The sequence below is a fragment of the Anopheles aquasalis genome, chromosome 2 (assembly GCF_943734665.1).
Source record: "Anopheles aquasalis chromosome 2, idAnoAquaMG_Q_19, whole genome shotgun sequence".
In the NCBI taxonomy this organism is placed as follows: Eukaryota; Metazoa; Arthropoda; class Insecta; order Diptera; family Culicidae; genus Anopheles; species Anopheles aquasalis.
The window spans coordinates 73275647-73302784 of record NC_064877.1 but is presented as its reverse complement, the minus strand read 5'-3'; the positions used below and the strand labels follow the sequence as shown (position 1 = coordinate 73302784).

General features: G+C 50.3%; 2 protein-coding genes across 6 annotated transcripts in view; one reads left to right on the top strand and one right to left on the bottom strand.

The window, feature by feature from the left end:
* LOC126571607 (rab3 GTPase-activating protein catalytic subunit) overlaps positions 1 to 27138 on the bottom strand; it is a 107365-nt gene that overhangs the window by 55960 nt on the left and 24267 nt on the right. The window lies entirely within an intron of this gene.
* The window catches only part of LOC126571608 (leucine-rich repeat-containing protein 4C), a 95572-nt gene that overhangs the window by 45874 nt on the left and 22560 nt on the right, over positions 1 to 27138 (top strand). For all 5 annotated transcript variants that reach the window (XM_050230275.1, XM_050230274.1, XM_050230273.1 and 2 more), the window contains exon 3: positions 18078 to 18133. The gene's annotated coding sequence lies outside the window, so the exon portion shown is untranslated. The remainder of the gene's footprint in view (positions 1 to 18077; positions 18134 to 27138) is intronic.

The window sequence follows — 27138 nt, the reverse complement described above, 5'->3', positions numbered from 1 at the left end:
GATTCGGTTTCGGTCTTATCTTGGGGTAAAAGTGTTCCGGAACGCACACTGCACCACCACGTTTACTGACGGTTCCGAACCGGGATCGGAATTAGCGTTTGTTACGAACCGGAATCCGGTGTGGATCGTGTGCGCTCCTAGAACTACCCCTGAGAGCATCAAATTGCTGGCAGAAGACTCCGGGGCTGGGGGGGATCTACGCAGGACACCATTTATCATGGCAGCATCGGAATCTGGTGACAGTATTGTGGGCGATGAACAAGGACGGCACGGCACGGTACAGACAAAAGACTTTCCGCTTCGTTCCGCCATGTTGCGGCCAAAAAACATGGAAGGGACGGCGGTACTAGGTGGTGCATTCCGCTGGAGGTTTACCGTTTCAGGTGCAATGCACCTTTCTGGCCTCTCGGTCAATGCTTCCTTGTTGTGTTCCCCCAATCAGTTGGTGGCGCACTCGCGAGGTAAAGTTGCTTAAGACAAGTGAACTGCAAGGCATTCTCCAAGGGTTGATCAGTTGAGTAGCGGCTGCTTCATCTGCTGCTGCTACTGCTGCTGCTCCTCCTTTAGCTAAGGTCTATTGGGGCGCCAACTCGTGTTAATAGGATTATGGGCGGTCATAACTTTTCCATTGCCAGCGCCACACACCACACCCAGTAAACACAAGGCAAATGAAGGTCATGATGTCTACCGGATGTCTCGGTGTTTCGAAATTTTCCCACTGCATAAATCATGCCTCATAAGCCGACCGGTGCTCGGTGGACGCTGGTGGTGATGACTGTCGTCGACGACGCTGCGTTAGGCTGCGGGTCACTTATCTTCATTTACCTCCCGCTAGGCCCGGGAGACTCGATTGCGTTAGGCAGCATAATCTGCTGCCACGAGGGAACCCGGGGTCGAGGTTCATTCTTTCGCTCTCTAACCTCTCGTCGTCGTGGCCACGAGAGGTCCATTCCTTTGTGGATGCCTTGTGCACGGTACTTGCAGCCGCGCAGTACCGCTTACAGTGCTAGTTAAATACTTGTGTGATGAGGTTAGAAAATGGCCACAGGAGGTCTTCCCAGCCGTTCTCATCCTCTCCCCAAGGGACCATTTCAAACGATCCCGCTGAGTAGCTTGCAAACAACCGGTGGTCGGTCGGTAGAAAAATGGTTTTCATTTCCCGAAACAAAAGAGGAACGGGGAAAATCCAAATGGAAAACAAATAAACAACTCAACTGATGTGGGGCCAGGGGCCACACAGTCATAGCAACTGCACTCGTACACAGTTACTCGTTCTGGCCACTGTTGCCGCCCTTGCTCCGGTGCTATCTGTACAGCGGCATAGATAAAGCAGAACAGTAGAAGCTACAGACGGCGCTGTAACGACTTAATGATGTCTTAAACAGTTTACAGACACAAGCCGCACGTGTTGACAAAAGAAGCACGTGAACCGTGTGCTCACGTAGCGTTACCACCGGTTAAGATTACCGCAGATTGCACGGCCTTGTGTATCGTGACGTATTGGCGTGTAGATGACTATGGTCCCACCACTTTAGAACAGCGCTCTTGTTCTGCTTTTTTCTAGTGCGAGCTCCGTAGCCACCGTTCATTCAGAGCAACACAACATGGCGCTACCCGGGCTGCGGGATTTAATACACAAACGGATTGGACGGTGGAGCGTCTGTTGCACCACGCAAGTGAAGCATCCTTCGGTGTGTGTATCTAGGATGGAGCTAAAAGTAAATAAGATTGAATTAGAGGTTTAATTAAATTAAACAACTGCAACCGTACCGCACACAGCCACACTTACAGAGAGAGAGAGAGAGTCCAAGTACCGTTCCGTTGTTCCGGCACTTCAGCGCTCGAAACAGCGCACAGAGCTCGATTGAGCAAGGATGGATGAGCAATTGGGGAGTAGATTTGTTGCGTCCGTCTGTGTGTGGTGAAGCCGTGACGCTTGAACGGGTTGCGCGTATGGGAAAGCGAGCCCAGCACCCCGCGTTGAGAGAGTACTTCGAGTGCTTGCGGGGGGGGGGGGGGGCAGGGTCTGGGCCGTTGCCGCCACTGGTTTGCCCGGGAATTGGAGCATCGCATGAGGTTTGGGGTGTACTTTATAGACTGTAACAGTTGTAATCTGCACTGAATTGCCGCTAGTAAGTGCCACTCCTCTCACACCACCACAACATACCGCTGCCGCCGAGGCACAACAGTAGCTCTCTCGCGAACCATCGGAACCGTATCGTACGCATTTTAACTGGCTTATCGGATTAGCAAGCAGCCGCAGCACGCCGTTGCCTTCACTCACGTTGTACCTCAATTACGATGCTTGATGATTGTGGCTTGTTGTTTCAATTTGGCGTCTTCGCGAAAGGGCACTTGGCACTGCACGCGATGCGTGTGAGAGCGATACACAAGATGATCATCATCATCATCATCATCATGTTCCCATCCATCAGCATGATACGCGCTGGGCGGCTGATACCGTTGCTTTTGATTAACGATGCTTTTAACGCTGTACGGCCAGCGGAGACTGTCTGATTGGAGAAGCAGTTCCTTGTTTTGACGATACGCATCCATAAGGGATTGGCAATGATTTTAAGGAATCTCGCTAAGAAGCTATTTCTTAATCACCATCGCCAGGAGGTCACGAACCTTTTCTTACTCGTGGTGGTCAATTAGTGGTGAGCATGGTTACCTCATCCGGCTGTACTTTGGAAACTTTGTCTGAAGAAAGCTCGCCACCGGGACCTCCCCCAAGCAGCGAGCATAATTAACACGCATAAATCTTGGATCCCAACGAATTCCTTCTCCTCTGCTTCTCGATCGCGTACCAGCACAAAGCGGTACCCCCATTAATATCACTCTAAATCAACTCAACCAGCAGCAGCATGACATCGTGGAAAGGCGGGCTCGAGATTGACAGAAAGTGAATTAGTCACTCTCGAACAGCCCACCATCAGCGGCTGCTACCTGTTCCTACTACACCAGACTTGATCGTCCACTAAAACGGTTGTCACGATTTAACACCGCCACCACCACCACTAGCAGCAACCACGAATGTCTTTAATGAGATCGCACCATCTCCTACTGACCCACACCGCGTTGAGTCATTTCTGAAAGATTTTTTTCCACATTTTTTCCCCGCACCCTCGTTCGGGTTCTTCTTATTAAATGAAACGAACCGGCCAGCTGGCCGGTCGTGGCGCTCACTCTGGAACTTCAATTTCCCATCGCATCGCGGGCCCAGTTTGCGCACCTTTTGTTTAAGCCACGAGTTCGCAGCAATGAGGCTGTGGTGGAGTGTTTGCTCCACTTTTTGCTCCCGCCGACTGCTGCATAATGTTGCCCAGGTGCTAGGCCAGCCCTGGGTTGACCAGGTCGTTCCTGCCACTGTGCCAGTGGCTCTCGTGCAGCAGCAGCAGCAACGCGTTCCCATTGTTTATCATAATTTCTGTTACGAAAGCCCAACACACACCGCGAACATTCACTCTCGGTTGTCCTCGAGGGAGCAGAAAGGCAGCATCCCCTCCGGGGATGGGGAGAGAGAGAATGGAAAGTAAAAAGAGCCCAAGACGCGATCTGGGTGCTTTTTCGGGGTCAGTAATTTATGGTCTCGCGCGCTCAACACAATGACATCGCCACCGAGCGCCCCCTCTTGTGTTTTGTTGGCCAACACAACGAAGACGATGAGAAAATTAGTTCTAAAATAATGGACGATAATAAAATCGCTGGTCAACGGGGGCATCGCAGGAGCGGGGGCCTTTGCGAAAAAAAGGTGTTGCAATTATTCAAATTCATCTCGGGCTGGCCAGTCCGCCGCCTGATGTTGTTGTCGCGCATTGTGATGTTTCAATAAATATGTTTTACGCTATTGTCCGCGGCCACCTTACATTACACGTCCCAGGTGATAAAGACCGGCGGACGACCATTTTGCATTCAAATTGGTTGTTTTCTTTGGTCCGCCACATTCCCTGGATGCTGTAACAGCTTGCGTGTTGCATCCGTGGCTCCCGGTGATCCCCGGGCGAGCACGTGAGAAGCGTTGAAAAAGGTGGTCCGAAAAATTCCTCAAGCAATGCTTTAACAGTAGTAGTAGCAGCAGGAGTTGCATACTTAGTAAGCGCATAACGAGGAGGAAGTGAAATATGTAAAATGAACCACCGTGCAAACCGAGCTGCCCAGGGGAAGAGGTGGCTAATTTGAAACGGTGGCAGGCCACGTGATCCAACAGGCTATGCGAGGCTACTCTCTGGGAAGATAAACGACCATTCACGGCGACGGTGCATCAAGTAGCACACCACCAGCGACGACGACGACGACGAGACGAGTTACGATTCCAGGTGGTTCTTCCTGGTTCTTGTGCCACGGTGCACGATGTTTGAAAAGAAGGAAGTAGTTCTCGAGAACTTCTTGGGAGGGGAGTACCTTAAACCTATTCGTTCTCGCCTCTTTTTTCCATGCTTTGGCTTCATTGAAAGTCGCGCAATGAAAGGTCGAGTGCCTTAAATCGGAGTTAAATCGGAGCATCGTTCTCTTTCTCTTCATTTTTCCCTTTTCATTCGAGGTCAACTAGAGGAAGCATTGGAGCCACTCTCAAAGGACCAATTAATTCGATGAAAAGGGCGCACTCTTTTCCCCAAAAAAAAAGGAGAAAAACTCCCTCCCAATCGGATATTCCCTTGCGAACGACACAAAGCGATCGATCTGCCAATTCGCGAGGACAATAGCCAATACCCGTGCTCGATGCGCTTTAGCTCGCTTGCAAATGCAAATGCAGTTTATCTACCGAATGAGGGGGCCGCACATAAACGGTTCTGTAGCCTTGGTGCTATAGGAGAACTTTGCATAAATAGCATCGCACACCACCGGGCGGCACGTGCGATTGTGAAAAGTAATTTCACCGAAAACCCTCGCTTATCCTGGCATCGCGATCACGTGTGCGCACACAACACATCCACATACACATCTCACGCGCGGAATGCAGCCACCATCCCCCCCGGGGGGCATGTGCTGCTCTCGTCAGGTCCTCCCCCCCAAAAGGTGGCCTCGCTAATGGATCAGTGGAAAAATACAAGTTGGATTTAATTTTTCATTTAAAGAAAATGCCTGCACCGCGCTCGCTACGCTTTGTTGTATCGGACAGGGGATACTGGTGCGCGATCTGCAGACACAAAGCGAGGATGGAGATAAATGGACAAACAAATTTGCGTTTTTCTTTTTTGTTGCTTTTATTTCTCTGGCTCTGAGTTCCAGCGCCGCTCCACGAAATCATCCCCCAAAGGAGTCGTAACTGCGTCTGATGACTGGGAAATAGGTTGTACCCCGAAATCCTCGTGGCATTTGTACTTCGAAAGCAGACGCCCGGCGCTCCGCACGGTGGTCACTATCAAAGATGGATCCTTTAAGAGGAATTTGCTCTCTATCTCGAGCGCGCGAGCTCTCCATAAAACAAATGAAACAACAACACCGGAACGACGGGAACGACAGAAAGAACAAAAAAAAAAATCATCCAAAAATGGTTTTGGGTGGTTTACGATGTCCTCAAACCTCCCCCATTCCCACAAAAAGGTTGTTGCCTGAAGGATGAAAGCACAAACAAACCGATGCCGATGTTTATTGCGTCCGCCTCGCGGCCCTCTCACTCGCTGGCTCGCTGGCTGGCTGGCTGGCTGGCACGCGTGTGTTTTGTTTTCCTTTCGTTATGACCATCGACCGGACCATGGATTGGTCTTGTGTGTGCCTTTGTGTGTGCGTGCAGCATTTTCTCGTCGAGGAAATGGTGGCCCCAAGGCAGCTAATCTCCCTCGAGGAGGAGGAGAACACCACGCCACGCCACGCCACGTCACGCCAGCAATGGCACGAACTGAAAGGTCCCGCTGGTCGTTATCCTTAACGCGTTCTGCTGCGGAGGGATGTCGGTCTGTGCTTTTGGTTCGTGGCCCCAGTTGTCCTTTGATGCATTTTGCGCCCGGACGCCCGGAATCGAATCGAATCTTGACCGATCCGATAAGTGGACGGTTGTTGGCCTCGCAAGATTAAGATCGCTTTGCCACGGACCGTGGCACCAGGACCATGGTGTTTGGAAAAGGAGCCCCGGATAAACATCGCTTTCGCTAAGGAAGTGAAGCAGCGCCAGGGCAGTAAAGTGAACGTGAAAGCTCGAGCTTAGCTTGGGTGTGTGATGCATTAGAGCTTCGCAGGAGCGAAATCGATGTGATAACAATCGCTCAGCATTCCTCAGCGAGCAGACTGCCTTCTTCGTTTCGCTCCGTTCCGTTATCCTGGTTGATCCACAAATCTTCGGAACGAAATCAGCGACGTAGCGCCTCTCAATTACTTCCCAGGAGAACGCAACTACTCCCCTGATGCTGCTGCTGCTGCTGCTGCTCCATGAATCGAATATAAAGCACGAAGAGTCGCTTTCTCGTTCGAAAGTCTAAACACTGAGTCTGTGATCGCATCACGTCCTCTACGGAACGTCGACCCAACTATCCACCATCAGCGCTGGATAATGGAAAATCCTTTCAACGTTGCAGTAGCAGCGCGTCGAAGTCGAAGACCACTCCACGACTGCATGGACGACTCCATCATCACTCCGCGGTCGTGCCAGGTGACGACGATACCGACCCCGGATCGGGTCGGAGTTTGGCATGCCAGTAAACTCCGTTGACACGTATGGCATCTGGCCACCACCATACACACGAGTAAACCCCGGGAGGGCGTTCTTCTTAAAGCCATTGCCATTGACAACCTGGCATACCGGAAGAAGTGGGGAGGGATGCCAAAGCTAAGCCAAGCGAACCAAGCGATGTCGGTGCCGGTGCCGGTGCCGGGTAACTGGATTTCCGCTCGGAATCCGTTCCGCTCGGGCTTTGACAGCGAGTTGGTAACATTCTTCGAGCTACCAGCTGCCTGCCTGCCAGCCGGCGTGCTGGAGAGAGGGATGACAAAAAGGATGTAAAATTCTAAAATTACATCCGCAAGCCCCCATCTCCGTTCTGGGGGGGGAGTGTGCAAAATATGCGCTCGCTACTACTATGTACCGGCTCTCGATCCACCTCGGCTCGAGAATTCACGCCACGGGGCTAGCAGCTAAGATAGGGCCCCGGTTGGCAGGATGCTACAAATTTAGGTTACGGCTTCCGGTTTCGCACACGGGCGGCCAGGCCGGGCGACTGTGCGTTCGAGGCTCAAGTAGGCTTTCGCATGTTTTGAAGAATTAATGGTGCGCTGGTTCCCTACCGGTGTGACGGGGCGCCCTGGCACCAAGCATACGCATCCATGGGTGTGATAATAAGACGCGTTCTGGTGCGTGGCGTATGCGAAGAAACCCAAAGCCCAAAGCTTTAAACGTTAAGAGGTTAAACGGTTTACGTGGCGGCGACGATGACGACGACGACGACGACGAAGGTGACGATGAACGCCCGTTGGTATGGGCTAATTTCACGTTTTCGGTTTACCTTTTAAAGCGCTCTCCGGGGGGTCTTTCGGGGAAAGCGAGTGATGATCCTTTAAAGAATTTTCACCGTGGTTGGCGTGATAATGCGTGAAGCGTTACGCCAATCGGAACACCTATTAGGGACGGATGGTTAATCCGAGGTTCGAATGCGAGTCGCAAAGTGTGTTTGCAAAGATGTTGGCCCCTTAACAACCGATTAGTGGATGTCTATGCTTCCATATATTGCATTACCAGATTAACGGAGATGAACTGCAAAGTGCTACACAGGAAGACTTCTATAGAACTGTCTGTACAACATTTTTGTCCTCTTTTTAAAAACGTAGAGAACTAAATAGAAACATAGAAGCTGTTTCGCACAGGAGTATTATTCCGCCTATTGCTATCCTCGAAATTAAGACTAAACATAAAGAATTAATCAAGCAGATTATTCTTAATCCGACAGTTTTATCATTAAAATTGGTTCCAATAGCAATACTTACAAGTACCGTTTTTGCTAGACCTAATAAAGTAATCAGCCTGTCAGATAAAAGAATGATGGATAACATCTTTGAACATCATCTGCTGCTTTGAATGATGCCTTCATTATGTGCTCCTAAAAATAATCTCAATCATCTCAACGAAGCTACTGTGTGGCTTTAAACGGCCGCCAATTTTTGTGTTCATGAATTTTAACAATCACAATTCATAACGAACAAAGAGCTCACTGATATAAAGGACGTGGATTGCACCTGGTTTCCCTGATTTGAATTAAACAATTTGTTTAAAATCTAATCTTAAAATAAATCTAGCACCACAAAAAATCCATTAATATAATGATAACCATAGTTTGAATTCCTAAAGGATATGCAATGCTTTTGTATCCCAACATAGCTATATGCAACATGTTAACTCATTCATTCATCATACCATTAAAATAATTAACAATTCTGCAAATCAACGGCTGCCATTCAATAGAAATCCACATGCAAAAAAAAAAACAAATCAATGCCATCAAGCTAATATAAATTCTCTATAATAAAAGGATTCCACTTTTGTGAATGGCCGTTGAAATGGTGAAGCATAATTGCAACAATTGCAAGTGGTGGTGGGTACGTGGGAAAACCTCTGCCTGCACACGACAGATATGCGTGCGAATCAATAATTACCGAGTTTGACTCGCAATCGAAACCGAATCCCTCGACAGCGACCACACTCTCTGTGTCTCTCTCTCTCTTGCTATCTGCCACACCAACTGCCGCCCCCCAAAATGATCACTTGTTTAGGTCGATTTATGTACGGCATCAATGCGATATGATTGCACGATGCAACTGTTTCGCTGTTATTGATACGGCCATCGAAGCCGATGCTGAGGCGACACACCACCAGGCACACCGAGAGTGGCCAATTCCGATGCAATTCCCATCCTACACGCAATGCGCATTAATAATAATTGATGAACAACGAATCCGATTCGAACAAATACGGGCATCGCCGGAGCGAGCGGGGGTGGCCACGCCGGATCTAAGGAGACGACATGAGATGGCCAAACGACGAGCGAGACGAGCATCCGCTGCGCTGCACACAGACACAATTGTTTCTCGATATAATCCGTTCAAACATAATCAAACTCGGTCTCTCGGTGCCTCGGTCGATTGTTTTGGATTCGGACACCACCAGAGCACCATCATGTGTTATGATGGCCACGGTGGCCGGCCCAAAAACACAAGCGGACTGATCATATTTTCGGTGCATTCGGTGCGATTTGGTCAGTTTGTTGTTTCTGGTGGCGAATGTCAGAATGTTCATCGGTCATTTCGCGTTGGCTTAGACCTCGATACGGACACAGAGGGAGAGAGAGAGATTAGCTGCAAACAATAATCTGGCTAACCAGATTCAGCGTTCCGGTGCTAGAGGACAGAGCTGTGGGCGGGACGTCGGGCGAGTGCCAGATTGATTTTTCATCATCAGCCCACTGGGGACCGTGCCAAACCAGTTGGCCAGTTGTTATGTTTAGAATATTAAAAATCATTCTCAAGTGTTTTCACATACCCGGGCCATGTGGGCGCACACTGAGAGGGACATCATCAACGGGCAATTTGTCGAGCGGAAATGTGCCTGTGCACCGCACCGGAAACGACCGACTGTCGACTGCCAGCCGGGGTGCTGCTGCACTGTTTGATGATAAAAATAGAGACCGCGACTGGTCCTAACCGGAACACCGGAAAGCAAACTATTTGCACTCATACACGCTGGCCTCTTCCTAGCTTCATGCTGCACTGCATGACACGGTGGCAGCTCTTTGCATTTTATCCGATCGGACGAAATATGCTCTCTTGCCACCACCCCGGGTGCTGGCATACGGGAACCGACGGGAGCCCATAAATAAATGACGAGCTGGGTTGGCACCATTTTTGTGTCAAGGATTTTTTGACCCAGAACACGAGCAATGCAGCCGCTGAGCTGACGACACGTGGTTTGTCATCACCAAATCATGTTGTGCGGTTTTTTGTCCCCTTTGCTTTCCGGTTATGTCCGCTCGTTATCCGGGGACAGGGAATTCCCATGGGGTGCCACCAATTCGATTGCAAATTAGAGCATTGTTTATGCTTCATTCAATTACACCATCGGTGTGCGGGCAAAACGGGTGCTTGATAGCAGCGTAATCTGCGATTGAATCTGCGGTAAGGTCGCCTGGGACACGGGAACAAATATTTAAAGAGTTTGACACCGATTTGTACAGGCTGAAAACCTCCGGAATTCCGTACCGTCCATGAGGTCATGATTACGGAGCAGGAGCAGCAGCAGCAGTTGCATATGAAATTAGGCCACCTCAACATAACCATAATGACACCGAGCCCCCCCTCCACCGTAGCGCAAAAAGGCAAAACAAAACCAAAAATAAAACCCACCATGCATCAAGGTATTAGCATATTCATGAATGGGATTCACCATAAATGGTCGTTGTTCCGGGTTCTGCTTTATAATATTTTTGCGAAACGAGTCCCCGTCCGCCCGCGCGCTCGATCGTTCTTCTGCCATTTCGGTTGGTTGGTTGTTTCGAAAGCCAGTGCACGTTCCGTTTATGTGGATGCAAACGTTGTGCATCGAGGACGAATGCCGGAGCTTAAAGCTGAGGTTTGGAAAAAGGAGCTGCAGCTGATAGGTGACACTTTCAAAATTCAGCATTCCAAAGCAGAAAGGCGCTTGGTTTCGTGTGCTTTTGGTTGTGATGAACGTTGGTCGAAGATGCACAACGTCTGTAGTTAGAGGATGTTGCATCTAATTCGAAACATTAACATAATCCACTGAACAGCTCGTGCAGCAGCTTTGCATTTGCATTACTCGGGCATCTACATTGCAGATGGCGTAGCGACGAAAAATCAGAAGACCCTCAACAGCGGCACATTTTCTAGTCCTTTTCCGTATGATTCATACATTAATTCATAAACAGCTCTTAAGTACTCATTAAACATGATAATTGAAAAAGGGAAACAACTAAAAGCTCTTCATTAGAAATGTTGCATGGTAAAATCCAGAGATAATGGATAGTTAAATCATGGTTTCCATATCCACCACCAGAACCAATGCAATTGCTATCGAACGATAGTGGATTTTAAAACAAAATCTAAAATATTCATGATACCATGATTCAGCAAACAGTCACGCAAACCCATGCCCCACACGCTGTAAGCTGGCATTCAAAATGGAAAACGAAGCATAAGCTATGCATAGGCACCACCATCCAGTGGGCCAGTGAGTGGCATGTGAGTCAATCGATGACCGTCGGTGGTTCGGTTAAACGGAAAATGGTGAGCGCGCGTCACCGTGAAAAGCATATGAATCGTTGATGGCATTCATAACGAAAGCTACACCCAGCTCTGCCTTCCGCCAGGTTGATTTTGCGCATGGAACAATATCGCATGGATGATGTTGCGTGCCTTTGCTCTGTGCCAAATCGAACGCACCCCGGGGCCTGGGCGATGGCCGAACGCGCGATCGAAAGGCGCGCGATCCGCGTGATCTCGCACATACCATCGCATTCACGGGGTGCGCTTTCTCTGCGAGCGCGCGCGCGAAAAACCGCGCAGTGACCATCATCGTGACTTGCCATCGTGTTTTCGTTGGGTTGTGGGTTGTAAAAATAAATTTCCCATTTCACCGGACACCCCCGGACAGACCGTCTGTCTGTGTCTGCATCGCCGGACTTTGGGGTCTTTGGTGAGGGAGTCGGAAAAGCGAAAACAAAAAAAAAACAAACCCTAACAAAACAAAACGAGTGCTGCTCCACACGTCGAAACCGTCGATCTGGTGATTGTGTTCCGATCGATAGTCCGCCGCGAAAGGGCCCGGCACCGCCCGGCCCACCATTACTGTCCATTTATCCGGATCCGCGCAATCGTATCCATCCATGCATCCATCCGTTCGCACAGCCATCCGTGAAGAATCGCATTTTTTATCGCATCGAGCCGCGCTCATAGAGAGGACCGTGGCCAACGAACGAACAGTAGCGTCGACGGTGGTGTCCAACGGCGCCGAAGGAAGCGACGTCACGATAATCCGATATCAAAACCGAAACAGCGAAAGCAGAGCGAAACGTAGCGGTTCCGTGATGAGCAAACCAGCATCCCTCTTTCTCTACTCTATCACCGCACAGCTCGACCAGAACCGATATCAGAGCCGATCCGTCAAGGGGCCCTGGGGAGCTGGAGTGGTGCGCTCCCCCTCCGATGGCGTGTCTAGGCACCCACGCCATCATCCCTTAGAAATGGACGCTACGGCGTGAAGAAGGAGAGCATTTGGAAATGTGAAATTTTCCGGTGATTAAAATTATATTGGCCATCTTCTCCTCTTCTTGGGCGACGGTGGCCACGGTGGTGGGTGGAACCACCGGAGGAAAACCTGCTACGATCTCGATTGTACGGAACGAATGCCAAGATTCCGCTTTCCGCGTTCCGCGAGTGTTTTTTGTTCCGTGCGCTCACGCTGGCGTGTCAATGGAAAATGGAGAGAGGGAGAAGAAAAAAACACAACAAAAGAAAAACTAACCCACCAGCCAGCACCGGGCCTTCCGGGGCTAAATAAATTGATTCATTTCGATTGGATGAACACCTTTGTTTTCTTGTCCGTGGCCACTCCGGTACACGGTCCCTCAAGCCGTTATGCCGTGCGGCCGAGGAACGACACCGAGAAACATTAGGTGCTGCTCGCTCGCACAGCATTGCCATCACGAGACGAAGATAAACTTAAGCAAACTTGGCCTGCAGGGTACAGCAGCACCACCACCCACCCTTTCCCCCCTTCCTGCAAAGAGTGACAAATCGAATGAAAAGTGGCATTCGAAATCGATCCGATTTCGGTCGCCCGGAGGCGAAATGACTGTTTTCAAAATTTATCAGGATATGCACTTACGGGCGGGCTCTACGGGGTACGTGCCTCGGTGAGGAGAAGCATCAGCCGATGCGATGGCAAAACATACATACCTGAAACGAAAAAGTGAGGCAAAAAACAAATAATTCCATTAGTGAACGTGCTCTTTCGAAGATGTTGCACCGACCGAACACTCTGTAGGATGTTTGGGAAAACAAAAAAAATACAAAATGGACACATTCTCGATGAAACGCCACCCTGAACTGAATGTTTGCTTCGATTGAAATTGGTATGAAAATCTGTTCCCGCACACGGCACAAAGACGCAAAATAATGACGACGTCGAATGTCCTCCTTCCTTGGTTGCCTAGATACCACCACCAGCACCACCACCACCACCACTGGCACCATTCAAATCAAGCGCGTAGCAGCCTAACCCGCCGGTGAGCCGAGCGGATTGACAAAAAGTATTCCATGTTTCCAATTATTTCCAAGTACACTCTGGTGGCCTTCGGACCACCGAACCTACGGCCGGTTCATTGTGAAAAGGCATCCTTTCCGACCCATTACCGTTGAAGTACTGTACGGTACTTTAAATTTTATCACAAATCAGCAATCAGAAGCAGGCAGCAACAACAATGACGACGACGACGATGAGAACAAAAAAAAAGGCGAAGAAGAAGCGGAACATTGCAATCCTCTGCAAACCCCAGGGACCACAGTGAGCGAGAGTATCCTTGGCTCATCTGATGGCATGATGCACAGGAGCCCATCATCTCCTATTCTTTTTCTTTTAACTATCCTCCTACACCTCAGTACCGGATAGCGCTACTGGCTACCGAGTGCTGACCTGGAGGATGTGTGCTATCACCAGTGTCTCTCCCAAAAGCCTACACCGTCCCGATGGCTTTACTTATTTATAACCACTTATGAAAGGGATATTTGCCGCCCTAAGCCGCTTTCGATGGGCCCAGCACCGGTCGCCTGCCGTACAACTGTCGTGATTCCTGGCAGTTGCCTCGTGCCTTCCGAAAAGCCATCCATTCATGGCACACGCGCGCGTGTGGACAGACAGTGCCTCTCATCCACCGAGAGCCACTTCACCTATAGGCCCGGCTTTCCGATACCCAATTACGCACCCAGCTTGTGGAAAGGCACCAAGGCCTGGAACATCGGACGAGCGAAGAGGTTCCGACGGTATTATACACTCCGGTAAGCGTTCCCTACACACAGCGCTCTTCGTCTAGCGCCTATTGACCTCGTAAAGGCTCAAGGAACGTGCCGGGCCGGGCCGTGTGCGACGGGATGATCTCGCATCATCCACCAAAAAGGGGTGGCTATCGATACCGGAGACTGTGAGTGTGGCAAGACGCGGATCGCAAGAATGCAATTTGGGGAATGAACTGCTCGGCCTCGGATGTGCGATAGAGACACGTCGTCGTTTTCAGTCTCCGTACTGGATGGGAAAGTTTTTCCACGTGGAAGAAGAAAGGAGCGGGGGGCACTAGACATGTTCTAACATTCTTCTCCAACAGCTAGAAGCCGACGGCGGGCGCTTCTACCTTTGACATGAAGACAGGAATTCCGAATGTGCTGACGCATGCCTTGGTCGCTGGTATGCTCCCATGCGCTGGCGAATGTAAGAAATGTCGCGCACAGAGCACGATTCGCTTCCTGTGCCTGGGCGCGCCGGCAGGTGTTTGGAAGTGTAACAAATTGGTTGGAATGTTATTCATGCCCGGGCCGCTCGCTGTATGGAAGTCATCGATGCCGAAGGGCGCTTTGTAAGTGATGCCGTTTGCGTCCATTGCACTTCAAGGACAAGCACTGGAGGACAGCGCCTGAGTGTTCCGACATGACGTCGAAGATTGAAATGTTATTCGGCCTTAAAAGAACTCCAGAGAATCTCCGGCGAATCAATGTTGAAGAGACATTCCTTTACGGAGCATTAAAATTCAATTTAAAAAGAAGTCACCACCACGTTCCACCAGAATGTCCTTCCAGGTCAGACCACAGGTGGGTGGTTGACAATGTGCGGACATCATCGTTTGGTGATAGAGCACGTACGGCATGCACATGACACTAAGGCCAGGCGCGCTCTCTCTCTCACTCGCTGTTGGGTTCTGGCTTTAATGAAACGAAACGCAAATCGTTTCAGAGAGAGAGAGAGAGAGAGAGAGACCTTTAGTTCGATCGCTCGGGACCTCAAGGCCAGAACCTTGGTAATGATGCTCTGAAGAGAAAGGTAGGTCGGGGAGCATAAATAAAATATCCTCTAGGGGCCGGAAGAACCCGCTATCAGACCCAGCCACCACAGCAGCCGTGGGTCTCGTGGTTCATGCCTCTCGACGGACACAAACAATAATACAAGGGAGCATCTCTCTGAGGGAATAAGTATAGCAGAATCGGAGTAGAAGAAAGAGGAGAGACCAAAAGGACTAGCAACACAAAGGAGCATACCAACACGCCTGAGCCTCCCATAGTTTGATGGGAACATCATAAAGGACCTCCTCTCCACTGATGCCATTTCCGAGCAGCATCAGGTTCCAGGTAACCAAAAAGAAGGCGAGAACCACACGATGATGTCCATTTTATGCGCTTTAACGAAATTAAAACCCATTCATCCGTCTAATGTCCATGTTACGCATCGGTAGCCGCTGGCTGGCTGGCTGGTTGGTTGTTGTTGGATGTCCTCGAGGCTTAACAGCCGCCCAGGCCGGACCGTGGACCAACTGTTTGTGCAATCAAATGCACACTCGCCTGGCCTCCCTGGCGAGACACGCCACCAACTGGAGGCTTTACTGTGCAAGCAGTATTCCCCAAAAAGGCATAAAAGGATTCCATGCATCATCCCCGGGTGTGTCTGGCCCAGGCCACCTCTGCATCATACACTCGCGGAAGCTGCAAATTTTCGACATGATCGATTGCGCATAATTCTCTCGCTACAGTAATGGTCTCTCCACACCAAGCGGTACTCCACAGACGCGCACCCGTTAGGTTCATTGGATCGCTTCGTTGGACCATAAAATAAATATTTATTTACACGCATTCACACGCATTGCACCACCACCGCGGCCGCCGATCATCATTGTCCTTTTAAGCACCGACACACCGAACCGAACCGGCGCCGGTCTTTATTTACGTTCGATTCCGATCAAACGAATCCACCGGCAGCATATAAGCTTGCAGACAGACCTGGCTTGGCCACAGAGCGAATGTGTATGGCCGGGTTGCCCACATTGATCCCACAGGGATCAATCCTGGAACGCCCGGAACACAATAAAAATGGGCAGCCTCGGACCAGTAATCCCATTATGCTACACTCGCTCTCCTTCTCCCAACCTTGGGCATCAGGCCTCGTGATAATCGATTACGAGTAGTGGCGATGGAGGCGGATCCCCCCCCAATAAGGCGTCGCATATAAATGGCGACCGGTCGGTCGAGCGCAATAATGATGAAAAGCGGAAGGCTTTTCGCAGCTTATCAAAAGCGATTTTCTCTCCTCGCTACCGGGCGCGCTTGACCGAGGGGAGGGAACCGTTTGATGGGGAAAGCAAATTAAATTTGTTTCCTTTCGGCTCAATTTTGCTTTTTGTTTGAGAGATAAACGGCCACGTGGAACCCTTGCCACCGGAACTTGCCAGGAGGAAATTCGATGGCGATGGTGGACCAACACTCCAAAAAAAAGAGATGATTTGTCGCGGTCAACATAAAATTGGTTTTTTTCCTTTATGAGCTGTTCTCATGCTCTCTATTTCTTCCTTCTGTGGTTTTAACGGCAACCGATCGACTGGTCGACCTTTGACCGAAAATGGCGATTGATCGGAGTAGACCTGAACGATTATTCATTAAACTTTGGAGACATTCCCCCCGAATCCCATTCGCTCGCTCGCTGGCGCCTTGAACGTTCACAGAGTTGAAGAGTGTTTTTTGTTTGCTTTCTAGAGGCGAAAAAACCCAAATTTAATCAACTCCAGCGTTGCGTACTCCGACTGAAATTGATGAAAAGAATAATTAAACACTTTATCGAAAGCAAAAACTGTGCACTACTCGCTTTGTTATTGTTCCCATGCGCCGGGCCATCAACATTATTAACAACATTATTCGTGGCCATGAAGGTTTACCCATTGCCGCCGATGTTTGATCGCACCAGCTACACACTTTTGCTAATTAGTTCGAAGTACAAAAGTTAAACCTCGTTCAATATTTATAACTGAAGACCGAGAGTGAGTTCGGATTTGAAATCAGACCAAAAAGGGCAAACACAAGAGAGTGCACCCACTAATGGTGTGTCGCGCTGGAGCATTATGCACCGTGCACTGATTAACATAATAATCGAGCAAATCCGTAACCGGGTCGGTGCATTGTCCGCATTAAAATCTATGCTGCTGCTGCAATAGCATCGATCGGCACCATTATTTTCGGAACAAGCGCACACATACGAGCGAAAAGGGAGATTTTGAGAAAAAAAAAATATGTTGGAAAACCCCAAAAACCACAAACGCTAATGATAATGGGGATAATAGGTGCAGCTTCCTCGCCACACCACAGAACAGCGAACAGAACACCGACCGGCACTGATACACACCCGGACACATATATAATCAGCCATAATGGGACCCGCGGCATTCGATCGCAAAGTGACCATATTTCAATGAAACACTCCAGCCTCTCCAGCAGCTTCACCTGCCTCTGCCTGTCTGCCCCCCAGCACCTGGATGATGCTGCGAATGGCGTGCACTCGCCCGGTTTTGTGCCGCCTCTTAATGCTGGACAAATTTATTCAATTAAATGCACACGCGATATGCTAAGCGGATGACAGCTGTTGGTCAGCGATGGACAACATGCACACACAGAGCAGCTGCCCACGACAAATGCACATATTTTACTGTCGAGTGCGCCAGTACACCCTCTGATTAGACTAATCGAGGCCCCGGTGACTAATGTCTTCCAAATTGTGCCAATTAGAGATAGCAGAGAGTCGGCGTAATGCCTCTCGCGATGAAACACCTCGTCGCCGTGAAACGCACTGTGTGAGTCGCGCACAATCAAGAAGCATCCATAATTGAATTCACACAACAAAAGCGGTCCCCGAGCAGCCCGAGCGCAGAGTGCCGTGGTGCCGCGGTGCCAATATCCTAGGAGACGATATCCTTCTCGCAAATTAAATCATTCCATTAATCTTTCAACGCTCGCCTCGAGTGCTGTTGCCTTAGCAACAAAACACACTCGCAGCCCGCGGTGACTACGACTTCTAAAACATTCTCCTTCTCTTCGGTTTTTGATCGTTACAGGCCAACCGGAACACGGCGCTCGCACTCGAACGAATCGAAGCACAACTCACGTCATCGTAAGTGTCAATTTTCAATTTTCTAACCATTCACGCGTTGATGCCTAGAGGTCCCCCTGTCCTCCCTCGCGTAAGCTCTCCTCTAATCTACGATAAATGGCATCCTGCAAAAAGGGAAAACGCGCGCGATATTAAACAGGAAGTCACAATGCGCGCGGTCGGGACATAAAACTAACCTAATGCCTCGCGCACATCACTATAATCCACACTTGGCTGGCATCCATGTTGTGTACGGTCTCGCGGGATGACTTGTAGCTTTAACACTTATATTGCTCAATCCTGTCAAGGAAGGGAGGGGGGGGGGGCAATCATCGCAGCAGCAGCGTCGCGGTCGCGGTCACGGTCTCCGGCGTCGTCGCTGGCTGCGATCGTAAAGTTTCTAAATACCCGATCACGAGCATAAATCAAATGCGGTTAATAAAATCCCATATCGTAAAGTTTGTCCTCCGCCGTCGTCGTCCAGGCCAGGCAATCGCCAGACACCCGAGGATGAAAGATGCGACGCGCGAGAATGGCCACGCCTGAGGAGCAACCGCTTTATGGAGGCAAATTTGAGCAGCCTCGAAAGGATAACCCCCCGGGGGGTGGTCGGTTTAGTCGAAAATCGTTGCGATGAACGAAGCACCCCGAAATGGACGAAATGCAGGTTCCAGGAACTGGCTGGCTAGTGCTGTTAAGCCAAAAAACCGAAAACCACGACCTGACAGCCGAGAAGAACCGAGAAGGGACCAGCAGCAGCAGCAGCAGCCTTGGAGTGCCTTTGGCAGGCGAGTTTGTGGTGAGCGCGACCGATCGCTGGAACCGATTTTCTGGAACTTCTTTCTAGCATCCTGCCCACTGCTTCGCTGCTTAACCAAAGGCCGGGATGATTAAAGGATGTGTAGCATGCAAGCTTCGAGCAACTCGCCACTCGGCGATGGTCGTTAAGGAAGAGAGAGAAAATGGGAAGCCGGGGGAGCTTTGCTATTTTCCCCGGATTTCCCGGATTCTTTTGGCCTTAAAAAAAGGGGGCCAGTGTGCAGTGCAGTGTGTTCGATGCATTCGATCTGCCGCGAAGGCTGAGGGAGTATCGTGCAGTGGACCATGAGTAGCAGCAGCCAGAAAAAAAGAAAAAACGATATGGAGGAAAAACAAAATAGATGCAGCGAGAACGTAAAAAGAGAGGGGGAGTGGAGGAGGTTTTAAATTGCTGCCAAGTGTTCAATGTTTATTGCCGGTTGTTTCGGATTTCGGTCGTTTCGCGAGCATTACTTACGATTCGTTCGCTCGCACGGTGGTGGAAAACTCGGAAAAATGTTAAGCAAAGCGAAGAGAGAGAGAGAGAAAAAAAACCCCAAACGAGAAGAACTGGTGAAACATAATATACACCGAGCAGCGAGCAGCGAGCACCTCACACTACAGCAGGAGGATGGTAGCGCTTCATTTGGTGGCGTAAGTTATGGAGCGGGTTGGAAAGTATTTCCTATCGAGCCGGAATACTAATGGCTTCCCACTGGTACTTCCAGCCAACCCTTTTAAAGGTATGCGCGTTCGGTGGAAAGTGATAGCTTTTCAACCAGTTCAGCTCGAGTTCGATTGGCACTTGACATGATATCCAGCATCACGTCATGTGAGCCACATCCCGCTATCTCTCTCTCTCTCTCTGTGCTCCTCCTCCATCTACTAATTAGTATCCAACACTTGAAGTCTGCCTCCGGGCAGAATTTGTTGACAAATGTGCCGTGGGTCTAGGCCTAGGCGAGATTTGCATAATTTCCATCAGCCATCAGCGTGCGACGTCAATTAAAGTTGATGTCGCGTGCTCCATCAGCGCTCCAGAGCCCTCCCGAAAATGCGGCTGCTGCTGATCAATCCGCCCAGTGCGCCCACTAATAACCTTCGCAGACACACACGAGCACAAAGCCAGTCTAGTGGAGTGGAGGATGTTTGATTATGCAAACTCGGAAACCAGAAAGTGGCGAGACTCTCTTTACAAGTCCCACTACCAAGCATAACGCTCTTGGATCAACCTCCGATCGAGTGTTCATTGGCGCAGCCCGTGATGATGGCTCATCGGTTTCGATCGATGGGACCTTTTTTGGGTGGTGGCAAAAACGAGAAAAAGGTCACCACCACGGTGCAGTGCTGTCCTGTGTTGGTGGATGGATGGATGGATGTCACCACACCAGGTGCACTTCCGGTGCCGGTGGCGCAATTGACGTTTGATGAACGATGACGCTCGCTCGCGCCCATCCGTCCGCGCGCCACCTTTTGTTGTAAGCGAAGGCGTCCACACTGTCCACGTGGGTTCTTGGGTCATAAATTAACCTTTCCGCACTCTCTGCTCGCTCGCTCTAGCTCGGAGTACGGAGATTTGCTAATAGTCAGCGCCGTACACTCCAAGCATCACGCAACTTGCGGGTCGTGCCGGTACCACGCATGACGACATTGGTTTACATCCCGGTCACCACCAGTCCGGGGTCTGTCTCGCCTCCTTTTGGCTAGATTGATAGATTAATGCTTACCCCGTGTTATGCAAATCATGTTGTATGTGATGAAGATGAATTAACCAACTACCGGTGTCGGTGGCGGCACTTCGCACACAACAAACCCTCACCCTCCAGAAGAGGAGGAGGATGTTTGCTATCGGTGGCCACGTACGCACCGCAACACATGTTCACATGAGCCCGAAAGGTGCTCATGCTGGTACAAGCACCATCAACGGTCTCTCTGCTATTCCTGGAATGTAGTCAGAGAATGGGTTCCATTCTCCGGAGACGCTTCCCTCGGACGGTTTACTAACCCAGATCAGAAATCAGTTCGTACGTTATCTGTGCTCCGATATGATAAGTGGAGTGTTGATGGCGAGACGATGAGAGACGCCCACACACTGTTTACACTACATTAGCATTCCAATACCGGCAACCACCCCTTCCTGGGGGTGTAGTTGGATTCCCGATTGGAGCGAATCCGACGTGCGAAATTGGATTTCCATTTATTGCTCACCGGATTCAATGATCATCATCGCCATCGTCAGCGGTCCTTCCTTCGATTTGCCTTCGAGTCATTCCGTTGGCGTTCCGTAGTGCGCACTCACGTAACCGACGTTTAATTTGTCTTTTTAATGTACCAATCCGTCGTCGTCTTCGTCGTCGTCGAAGAAGTCGTTGGAATCCTCCTTCCAAAAAGTGCCGGAATCATGTTGATTGTCATGACAACCGGCGAGATCTATGCAAATAGAGTCTCCTCGCCTCCTAGAGCCGCCCCTGAGGGCTGTGGAACATAGCTATAAAACTATTTTATGCACTTCGCTCTTCCTCAATCGAGTGGCTAAGGGGGAGCAGTGTTGGGGGGAAAACGATTTAGCAAAATCCATTTCCGGATGCATCGAGATGCTGAGCTAGAGGAACACCACTCCATGGTACAATTCACGTCGTATAAACGGACGAAAGAGAGGGGAAGATGTAAATTGCTGCATTCAGTGCGAAGGCAGAACGACTCCCTGGCAGGCAGAACCGGAAATGAAAACTTAAAATTTTAGGACACTCAGGATTCCGGTATTACCAGCGTGGCCAACGTACTAGCAGGTGTACATTCGAACTTGCTCATGGTGCATCCAAGCCGAGAGGACTGACTAATGGCCACACACAACCTACCTGAGGCAACTTGCCAACTTGCTTCACCCCCTCAAGGTGATGACGGTTCAGTACCAGCGTCGCCCCCGAAAATTCATGAGAAATGCCCCACAATCGTACTGGTGAACATAAAACGATCGAACTCTATCTCTCACGTCTTACGCCATCAGCAGAGACCTCCAGCAGCAGCACCAGCCGCAGCAGCAGCAAAACAATCACCACCGACAACAACAACGACCTATCGGTGGCGGTCACTGGCGGCAAGCGGGGCGGTTGCTGCACCACTTTCGCGTGACCTTGGGCCATTGTTTTTGTGCTTCATTTGTTACACTTAACCTGCGCCAACAGAAGCAGCAGCCAGCAGAGGCAGCCAGCAAAAGAGATAATGGAATCACCGGCCGATGGCATTGAGGTTAACGAAAACGGTGACCGACCGACCGACGGACGGTTTGTCTTTCCCAATAATGCCCCAGTATGTACACGCCTACTTAGCACGCTGTTGCGAAGGTCGACTAGTTTTAAAAATAGTTAAACTTCACACGATCTTGCGGCTTTTTGCCGCGCTCGAATAAAACAGCTTAAACGCAGGCGCCGATAGTCTGCATCAGGCATGCTATCAATTAATGTCCCGTAACTCACCTACCGCGACCGCGAACGCATATTGGAGGTGCCCAAAAACCCCGGCAAGGACATGGTGTATTTGGCTTCGTTACCACTGGAAAGGCATTAAACCGGGAAACCGAAACGACAGGCCACGCTGTCACCATAATGTGCGCCGGGGTTGGTCGCGATGCAAAATGAAATTGTCTCGCTGGTGCCCCGATTAATGAACAACCATAAATCCAACCAACCAGCCAACGGGTAATAGAGCGTGGCGAATAATGGTGGGGAATTTTTTTAAAAAATATAAACAAGGCAAGGAAAAAAGAAGGACTGGGGCAGGTGGTATATGTAATAAAAATCATATTATCGCCTCATTTGGTTGTAATAACAAGTATCGCAACAAGGGGGAGAGAGAGCCAGAGAGACGGACCATTATAATAATGTCGATGGCGGTTAAGAGAAGCGCAACACGGCGCACCACGGCACCTCAGATGAACCGTTTAACACTCTGTTGTTGTGTGGCACACCGGCATAAATTATGTGCGCTCCCCTCTCGGCCCCCACAGCAACAGTTACGGGGCGAGTAGCGCTCGAGAAACGCACGCTCGCAGTCCTGTGGCTGCTTAATTGAATGGCCGTTTCTCTGGATGGCCCCGAAAACAACCCAGGCTCGTGCCCGGGATAACTCCAGCACCGGTGTACCGGCGGTACATCAGTCTTGGCCTAGGTGGCTCCTGGGAGATGGTTCTCGTGGTTCAATCTAATTACAGCGCGCGCGACTGTGGCGTGTCTGTAGAGACGTATAGACGCGGAGAGCGAAAAGATCTATGAAGCCATCATCAACACCCACCTCGCTCTCTCTCTCTCTCTCTCTATCTATCCCGGACAACTGGCAGACGTTGAGGAACTATTTTTTGAACTTAATTTATGTCGACGACTATGGCCCACCACGCGTGGTCCTAGGTCTTGCGCCACACTCGGCACCCGCTAATGACTTCCGAAGAATGTGCGCCATTCCGGGACCTGCACCGGCCCATCGTGTGGCTTCATTGGCGACGACGACGATGCTGAGCCAGCGATCCCAACGATCCGATGCCAGAGCGCCACACATTGGCACTAATTAAGAGCCTTCACCTGGCGTTGTGGGAACAAGGCACGTCTCGGCTCGGCGTGAGTTTGCATCAGGTTGACCTCGAAATTATAGAAGGGCACATCCGCGATCATTCACAACAAGTGGAACACAACAGTTTTCTTTTCCACGCAAAACACGCCACGGAAGCGGCAGTGTTTCACATTCGCTGGTCTTTGGTCTTTAAAGTTCGCCCCAAAAAAGCTCTCACTACGCGGAGTGTTTTGCCACTGGCCGATTCTCCTTGGTGGCTACAAATCAAGCGACTAGACTGGCGAATCCGGCGGACCTGTTCCGGGGAAAATCCGAACGCGCGACGGGACTAGGAATCGCCGCGGTCCGGATTGTCACTGTCCGCGTGGAGGAGCAAAGGAAGGACGAGGTGATTTATGGCAGTAGCAGTAACGGCACTCGGAGTAGCAGCAGCAGCAGCAGCAGTTTGTCAATTATTCGTCCTCCGGTGGTCCAGTGCTGGAGAATGGGCGCGCTCGGAAGCACAGAAATAATGGCTCGTGCCAACGATTGCTGCAACAGTGTCTTGCGCGTCTGAAGCATCTGTACATTTACTCTCCGCCTTGGCCGCTGTCGCTCGGAGCAAAATATGCTAGTTTGTTTGTTGCCGGTGCTTTTTGGTCACGATCGCTGTCCGAACATTAATTTTGGATTCGCCATTCGCCAGCTGGACAGCAGTAGAAAAACAAAAGACGTTGATCGCTTCGAATGAATCTGCCGGGATCACAGTCACACAATCTGCTGCTGCTGCTGCTGCTTCTGCTGATTGCAAATGAGTCCGCCATGGCAGAATTGTTGTGATCCTAGTATCCTGAGGATGTCCTCGCGAAAGGACATCTTGAAGATGATTTTCGTTCGCTTTCCTCCTTCTGGAAGGATGGTTTGAGAAGTGTTATCGAGCGAACAAGAAACACACCGAAACCGGTAGCCTGTCAAAACGATGGCAGCGAGTTGTCCAGATTGAGATATGAACTACAGAGTAGAAGACCCGAGCAAGCGGTACTACAAGTGCAGCGACACCGTCATAATGACATCGTAAATCATAACTTAACATCCTGTCTTCCCTGCCCCGGCCATTCTCTCGCTCGGTGTCTGTGGACTTCAAGTTCCAATTAAAAATTCCCCAACGCCAACGACCATCACACGGAGGATATTGGATATCAACACAGACACCAAACGCCACCAGTGTCCGTCCTGGTGGCGGTTATCAGAAATCATGTAATTCCCGAGTGACGGTACGATGCGATGGCGCACAGACTTCCATCCTCCTGTGGTGCCATCATTGCTATTCATCGCACAGTGGTGCCCCCGGTGTGTGTTGGACGTGGATACGCTAACGCTAATAGCGGTCCATAACGATAAACATATTTCCCGATTTGGATGCCGCGGCCATCCTTCCCTCTTGTGGTCCTTCGCTCTTTCTGTGGTCTCGGTGACGGCTTCACCAACTCCCGGGGGTCCATCAACGGACACAAAGCACAAGCAAAGCACAACAGTACGACCGTGACCAACGAGAACAAACCTTCGTTCGTTGCTTTGCCTTCTGTTTCCCTTCGAAGCGAAGCACCGCGGACCTACATACACGGTGAGGATGCTGCACACTCTTCTTTCGAGTGCATTCCACGTCGTCTAGTGAAAAGCAGCATCCACCACCTATGATGTGGGGGAAAGCAGATGCATATTCGCTTCTAACTGCTCGGAGACATGCTGCTGCTTTCAGCACAGCGCCCAGCGTTGTCATCGTAAGTGTCATGAATGCTCCTCGTCCTCGTCTCAACCCTCGACCAAAACCGAACATGGAACCGGCAGCTCAGCTCAGTGGCATCTAATCAGTGGTCCGGTGCCGTTGAAAAGAACGTCAACCAGGAAAGTGGTTCCATCGTGGTCACCACCGTAAGAGGTCCGGTTCGGTTTGCCGGCATTTCGTTGCTGCTTCGCTTCGTTTCATCACAACAAAATGAGCATTTTTGCATCACAACGAGCTGCTCTCTTCTTCTCTTCACCGGTCGTACAATCCAATTGATGCGCTCAATTATGTCGCACAAAATGACGGTCCACGAATGGCCACGGGCCACGGTGTTATGATATGACAACCTCGGGGTTGTCCTGCCGTTGTTGTTTGTTTGCTCCAACAAAACCAGAATATTGCGCTCGTTAGAGCGGAGTGGGACACGTTCTTGGAAGGACAGTAGTCGGTGGCCGGGTTCATTCATTCTTTGACTTTCTACAAGCTTTTGATTCGATTTTCCACGTAGCGAGCGAGCGCGTTGTGGTTGACCTAGCAAATCCTTTCAACATTCTCGAGCTTAAAATCTCGGCTCCCAAGTTGGTCGTTTTGTATTCTGTCGGGGATTTAAAGTTTCGTAATGCCTGGGGCTCGCCCTTGCCACCAGTAGATATCATGACGACGACCACGACGACCACGACGACAAAACGGCGGTCGGAACTCAGGCTCACCATAATGCTGAAAGCAATTTCCGATCGGAAGCATATAGCAGCACCACATCCCGTGCGAGGGGGGCTTCCGGAGGCCTTCTGCATCCAAAGCAACAGCATCCAGCAGGCACCCACGAGGCTGACACACAGAAGGGCGAGCCATCTGGACATACTACTCCTCCCCCTCTTCCACGATGCCTTACATAACAAATGGCTGGTTGGCTCGCTGGCTGACACACGGCATAACGCGCCATCATTACTATTGCATTACGCGAACGCAATATTAATGCCGGTGATGATGTTGTCGATGATGAGCAGTCAATGAGAGGAGAAGCTCGTCTTCTCTTCCCTTTTCTGCCCGTTTGCATAACGGCGCATGTGGAAGCGCAAATTCAAGCATTTAAACACCCATCAGAACCACCATCGGAGTGCAGGAGGCGAGAGATACTCGGTCGATCCTTCGGCACATCGGCTGCGGGGCTCCAAAATCAATCCATCCGTAGAATTCAGAATTCCTCATTGGAGGATCCTAAAATTGGATTTTAGAATCAATTTTCGGTACGACTAGAGAGATAGAGAGATCGATCCACGCAAAAGACATTACCGACATTGGCCTTCTCTTCATCGCGAGCACGTCCGCACGGCATGCTTGGATTCCAGCCCGAAAAAGGGCTCACGTGTCATCTCGGGGTGACACCTGCGTGACGTGACGGGCCTACAGGGTGCCTCATCGATGCACCGGCAGTGATTAACAGCCGACATGACCGTGACCGCTCGACCGCACGCGTACGCCCGATGCTGCAGACGTCTGACAACCCCCCCTCCGGATTGACCGGACGAGCTCAAAAGTGTTTAATAATTGGTTTCTGGTGCACACGGTCCACAGATCGAACACAGATGGTGGCGTGCATGGCATGATTGATGAACCAGTGGCCGGTTTGTGGTCAAAGAATTGCAAAACACGCGCGCAGTTGCACCATCACCATCACCACCACCACCACCACCAGCAGTTTGGTTGTTGCCACAACTCGCCATAAGTCCCATGACCTCAAAGGCTTTAAGTTCTCAAACTCTTCCACACCCAAGAGTGTCACCCGACGGTGGATAGTGAAAAGTACCGCGACTCATACACTCAGTAAGGAAAAGGAAATGGAAGTGAAAGCCACCTCACGTTCCGCGTTTCAACCAATGAATAAGTAATACCGTAGTGC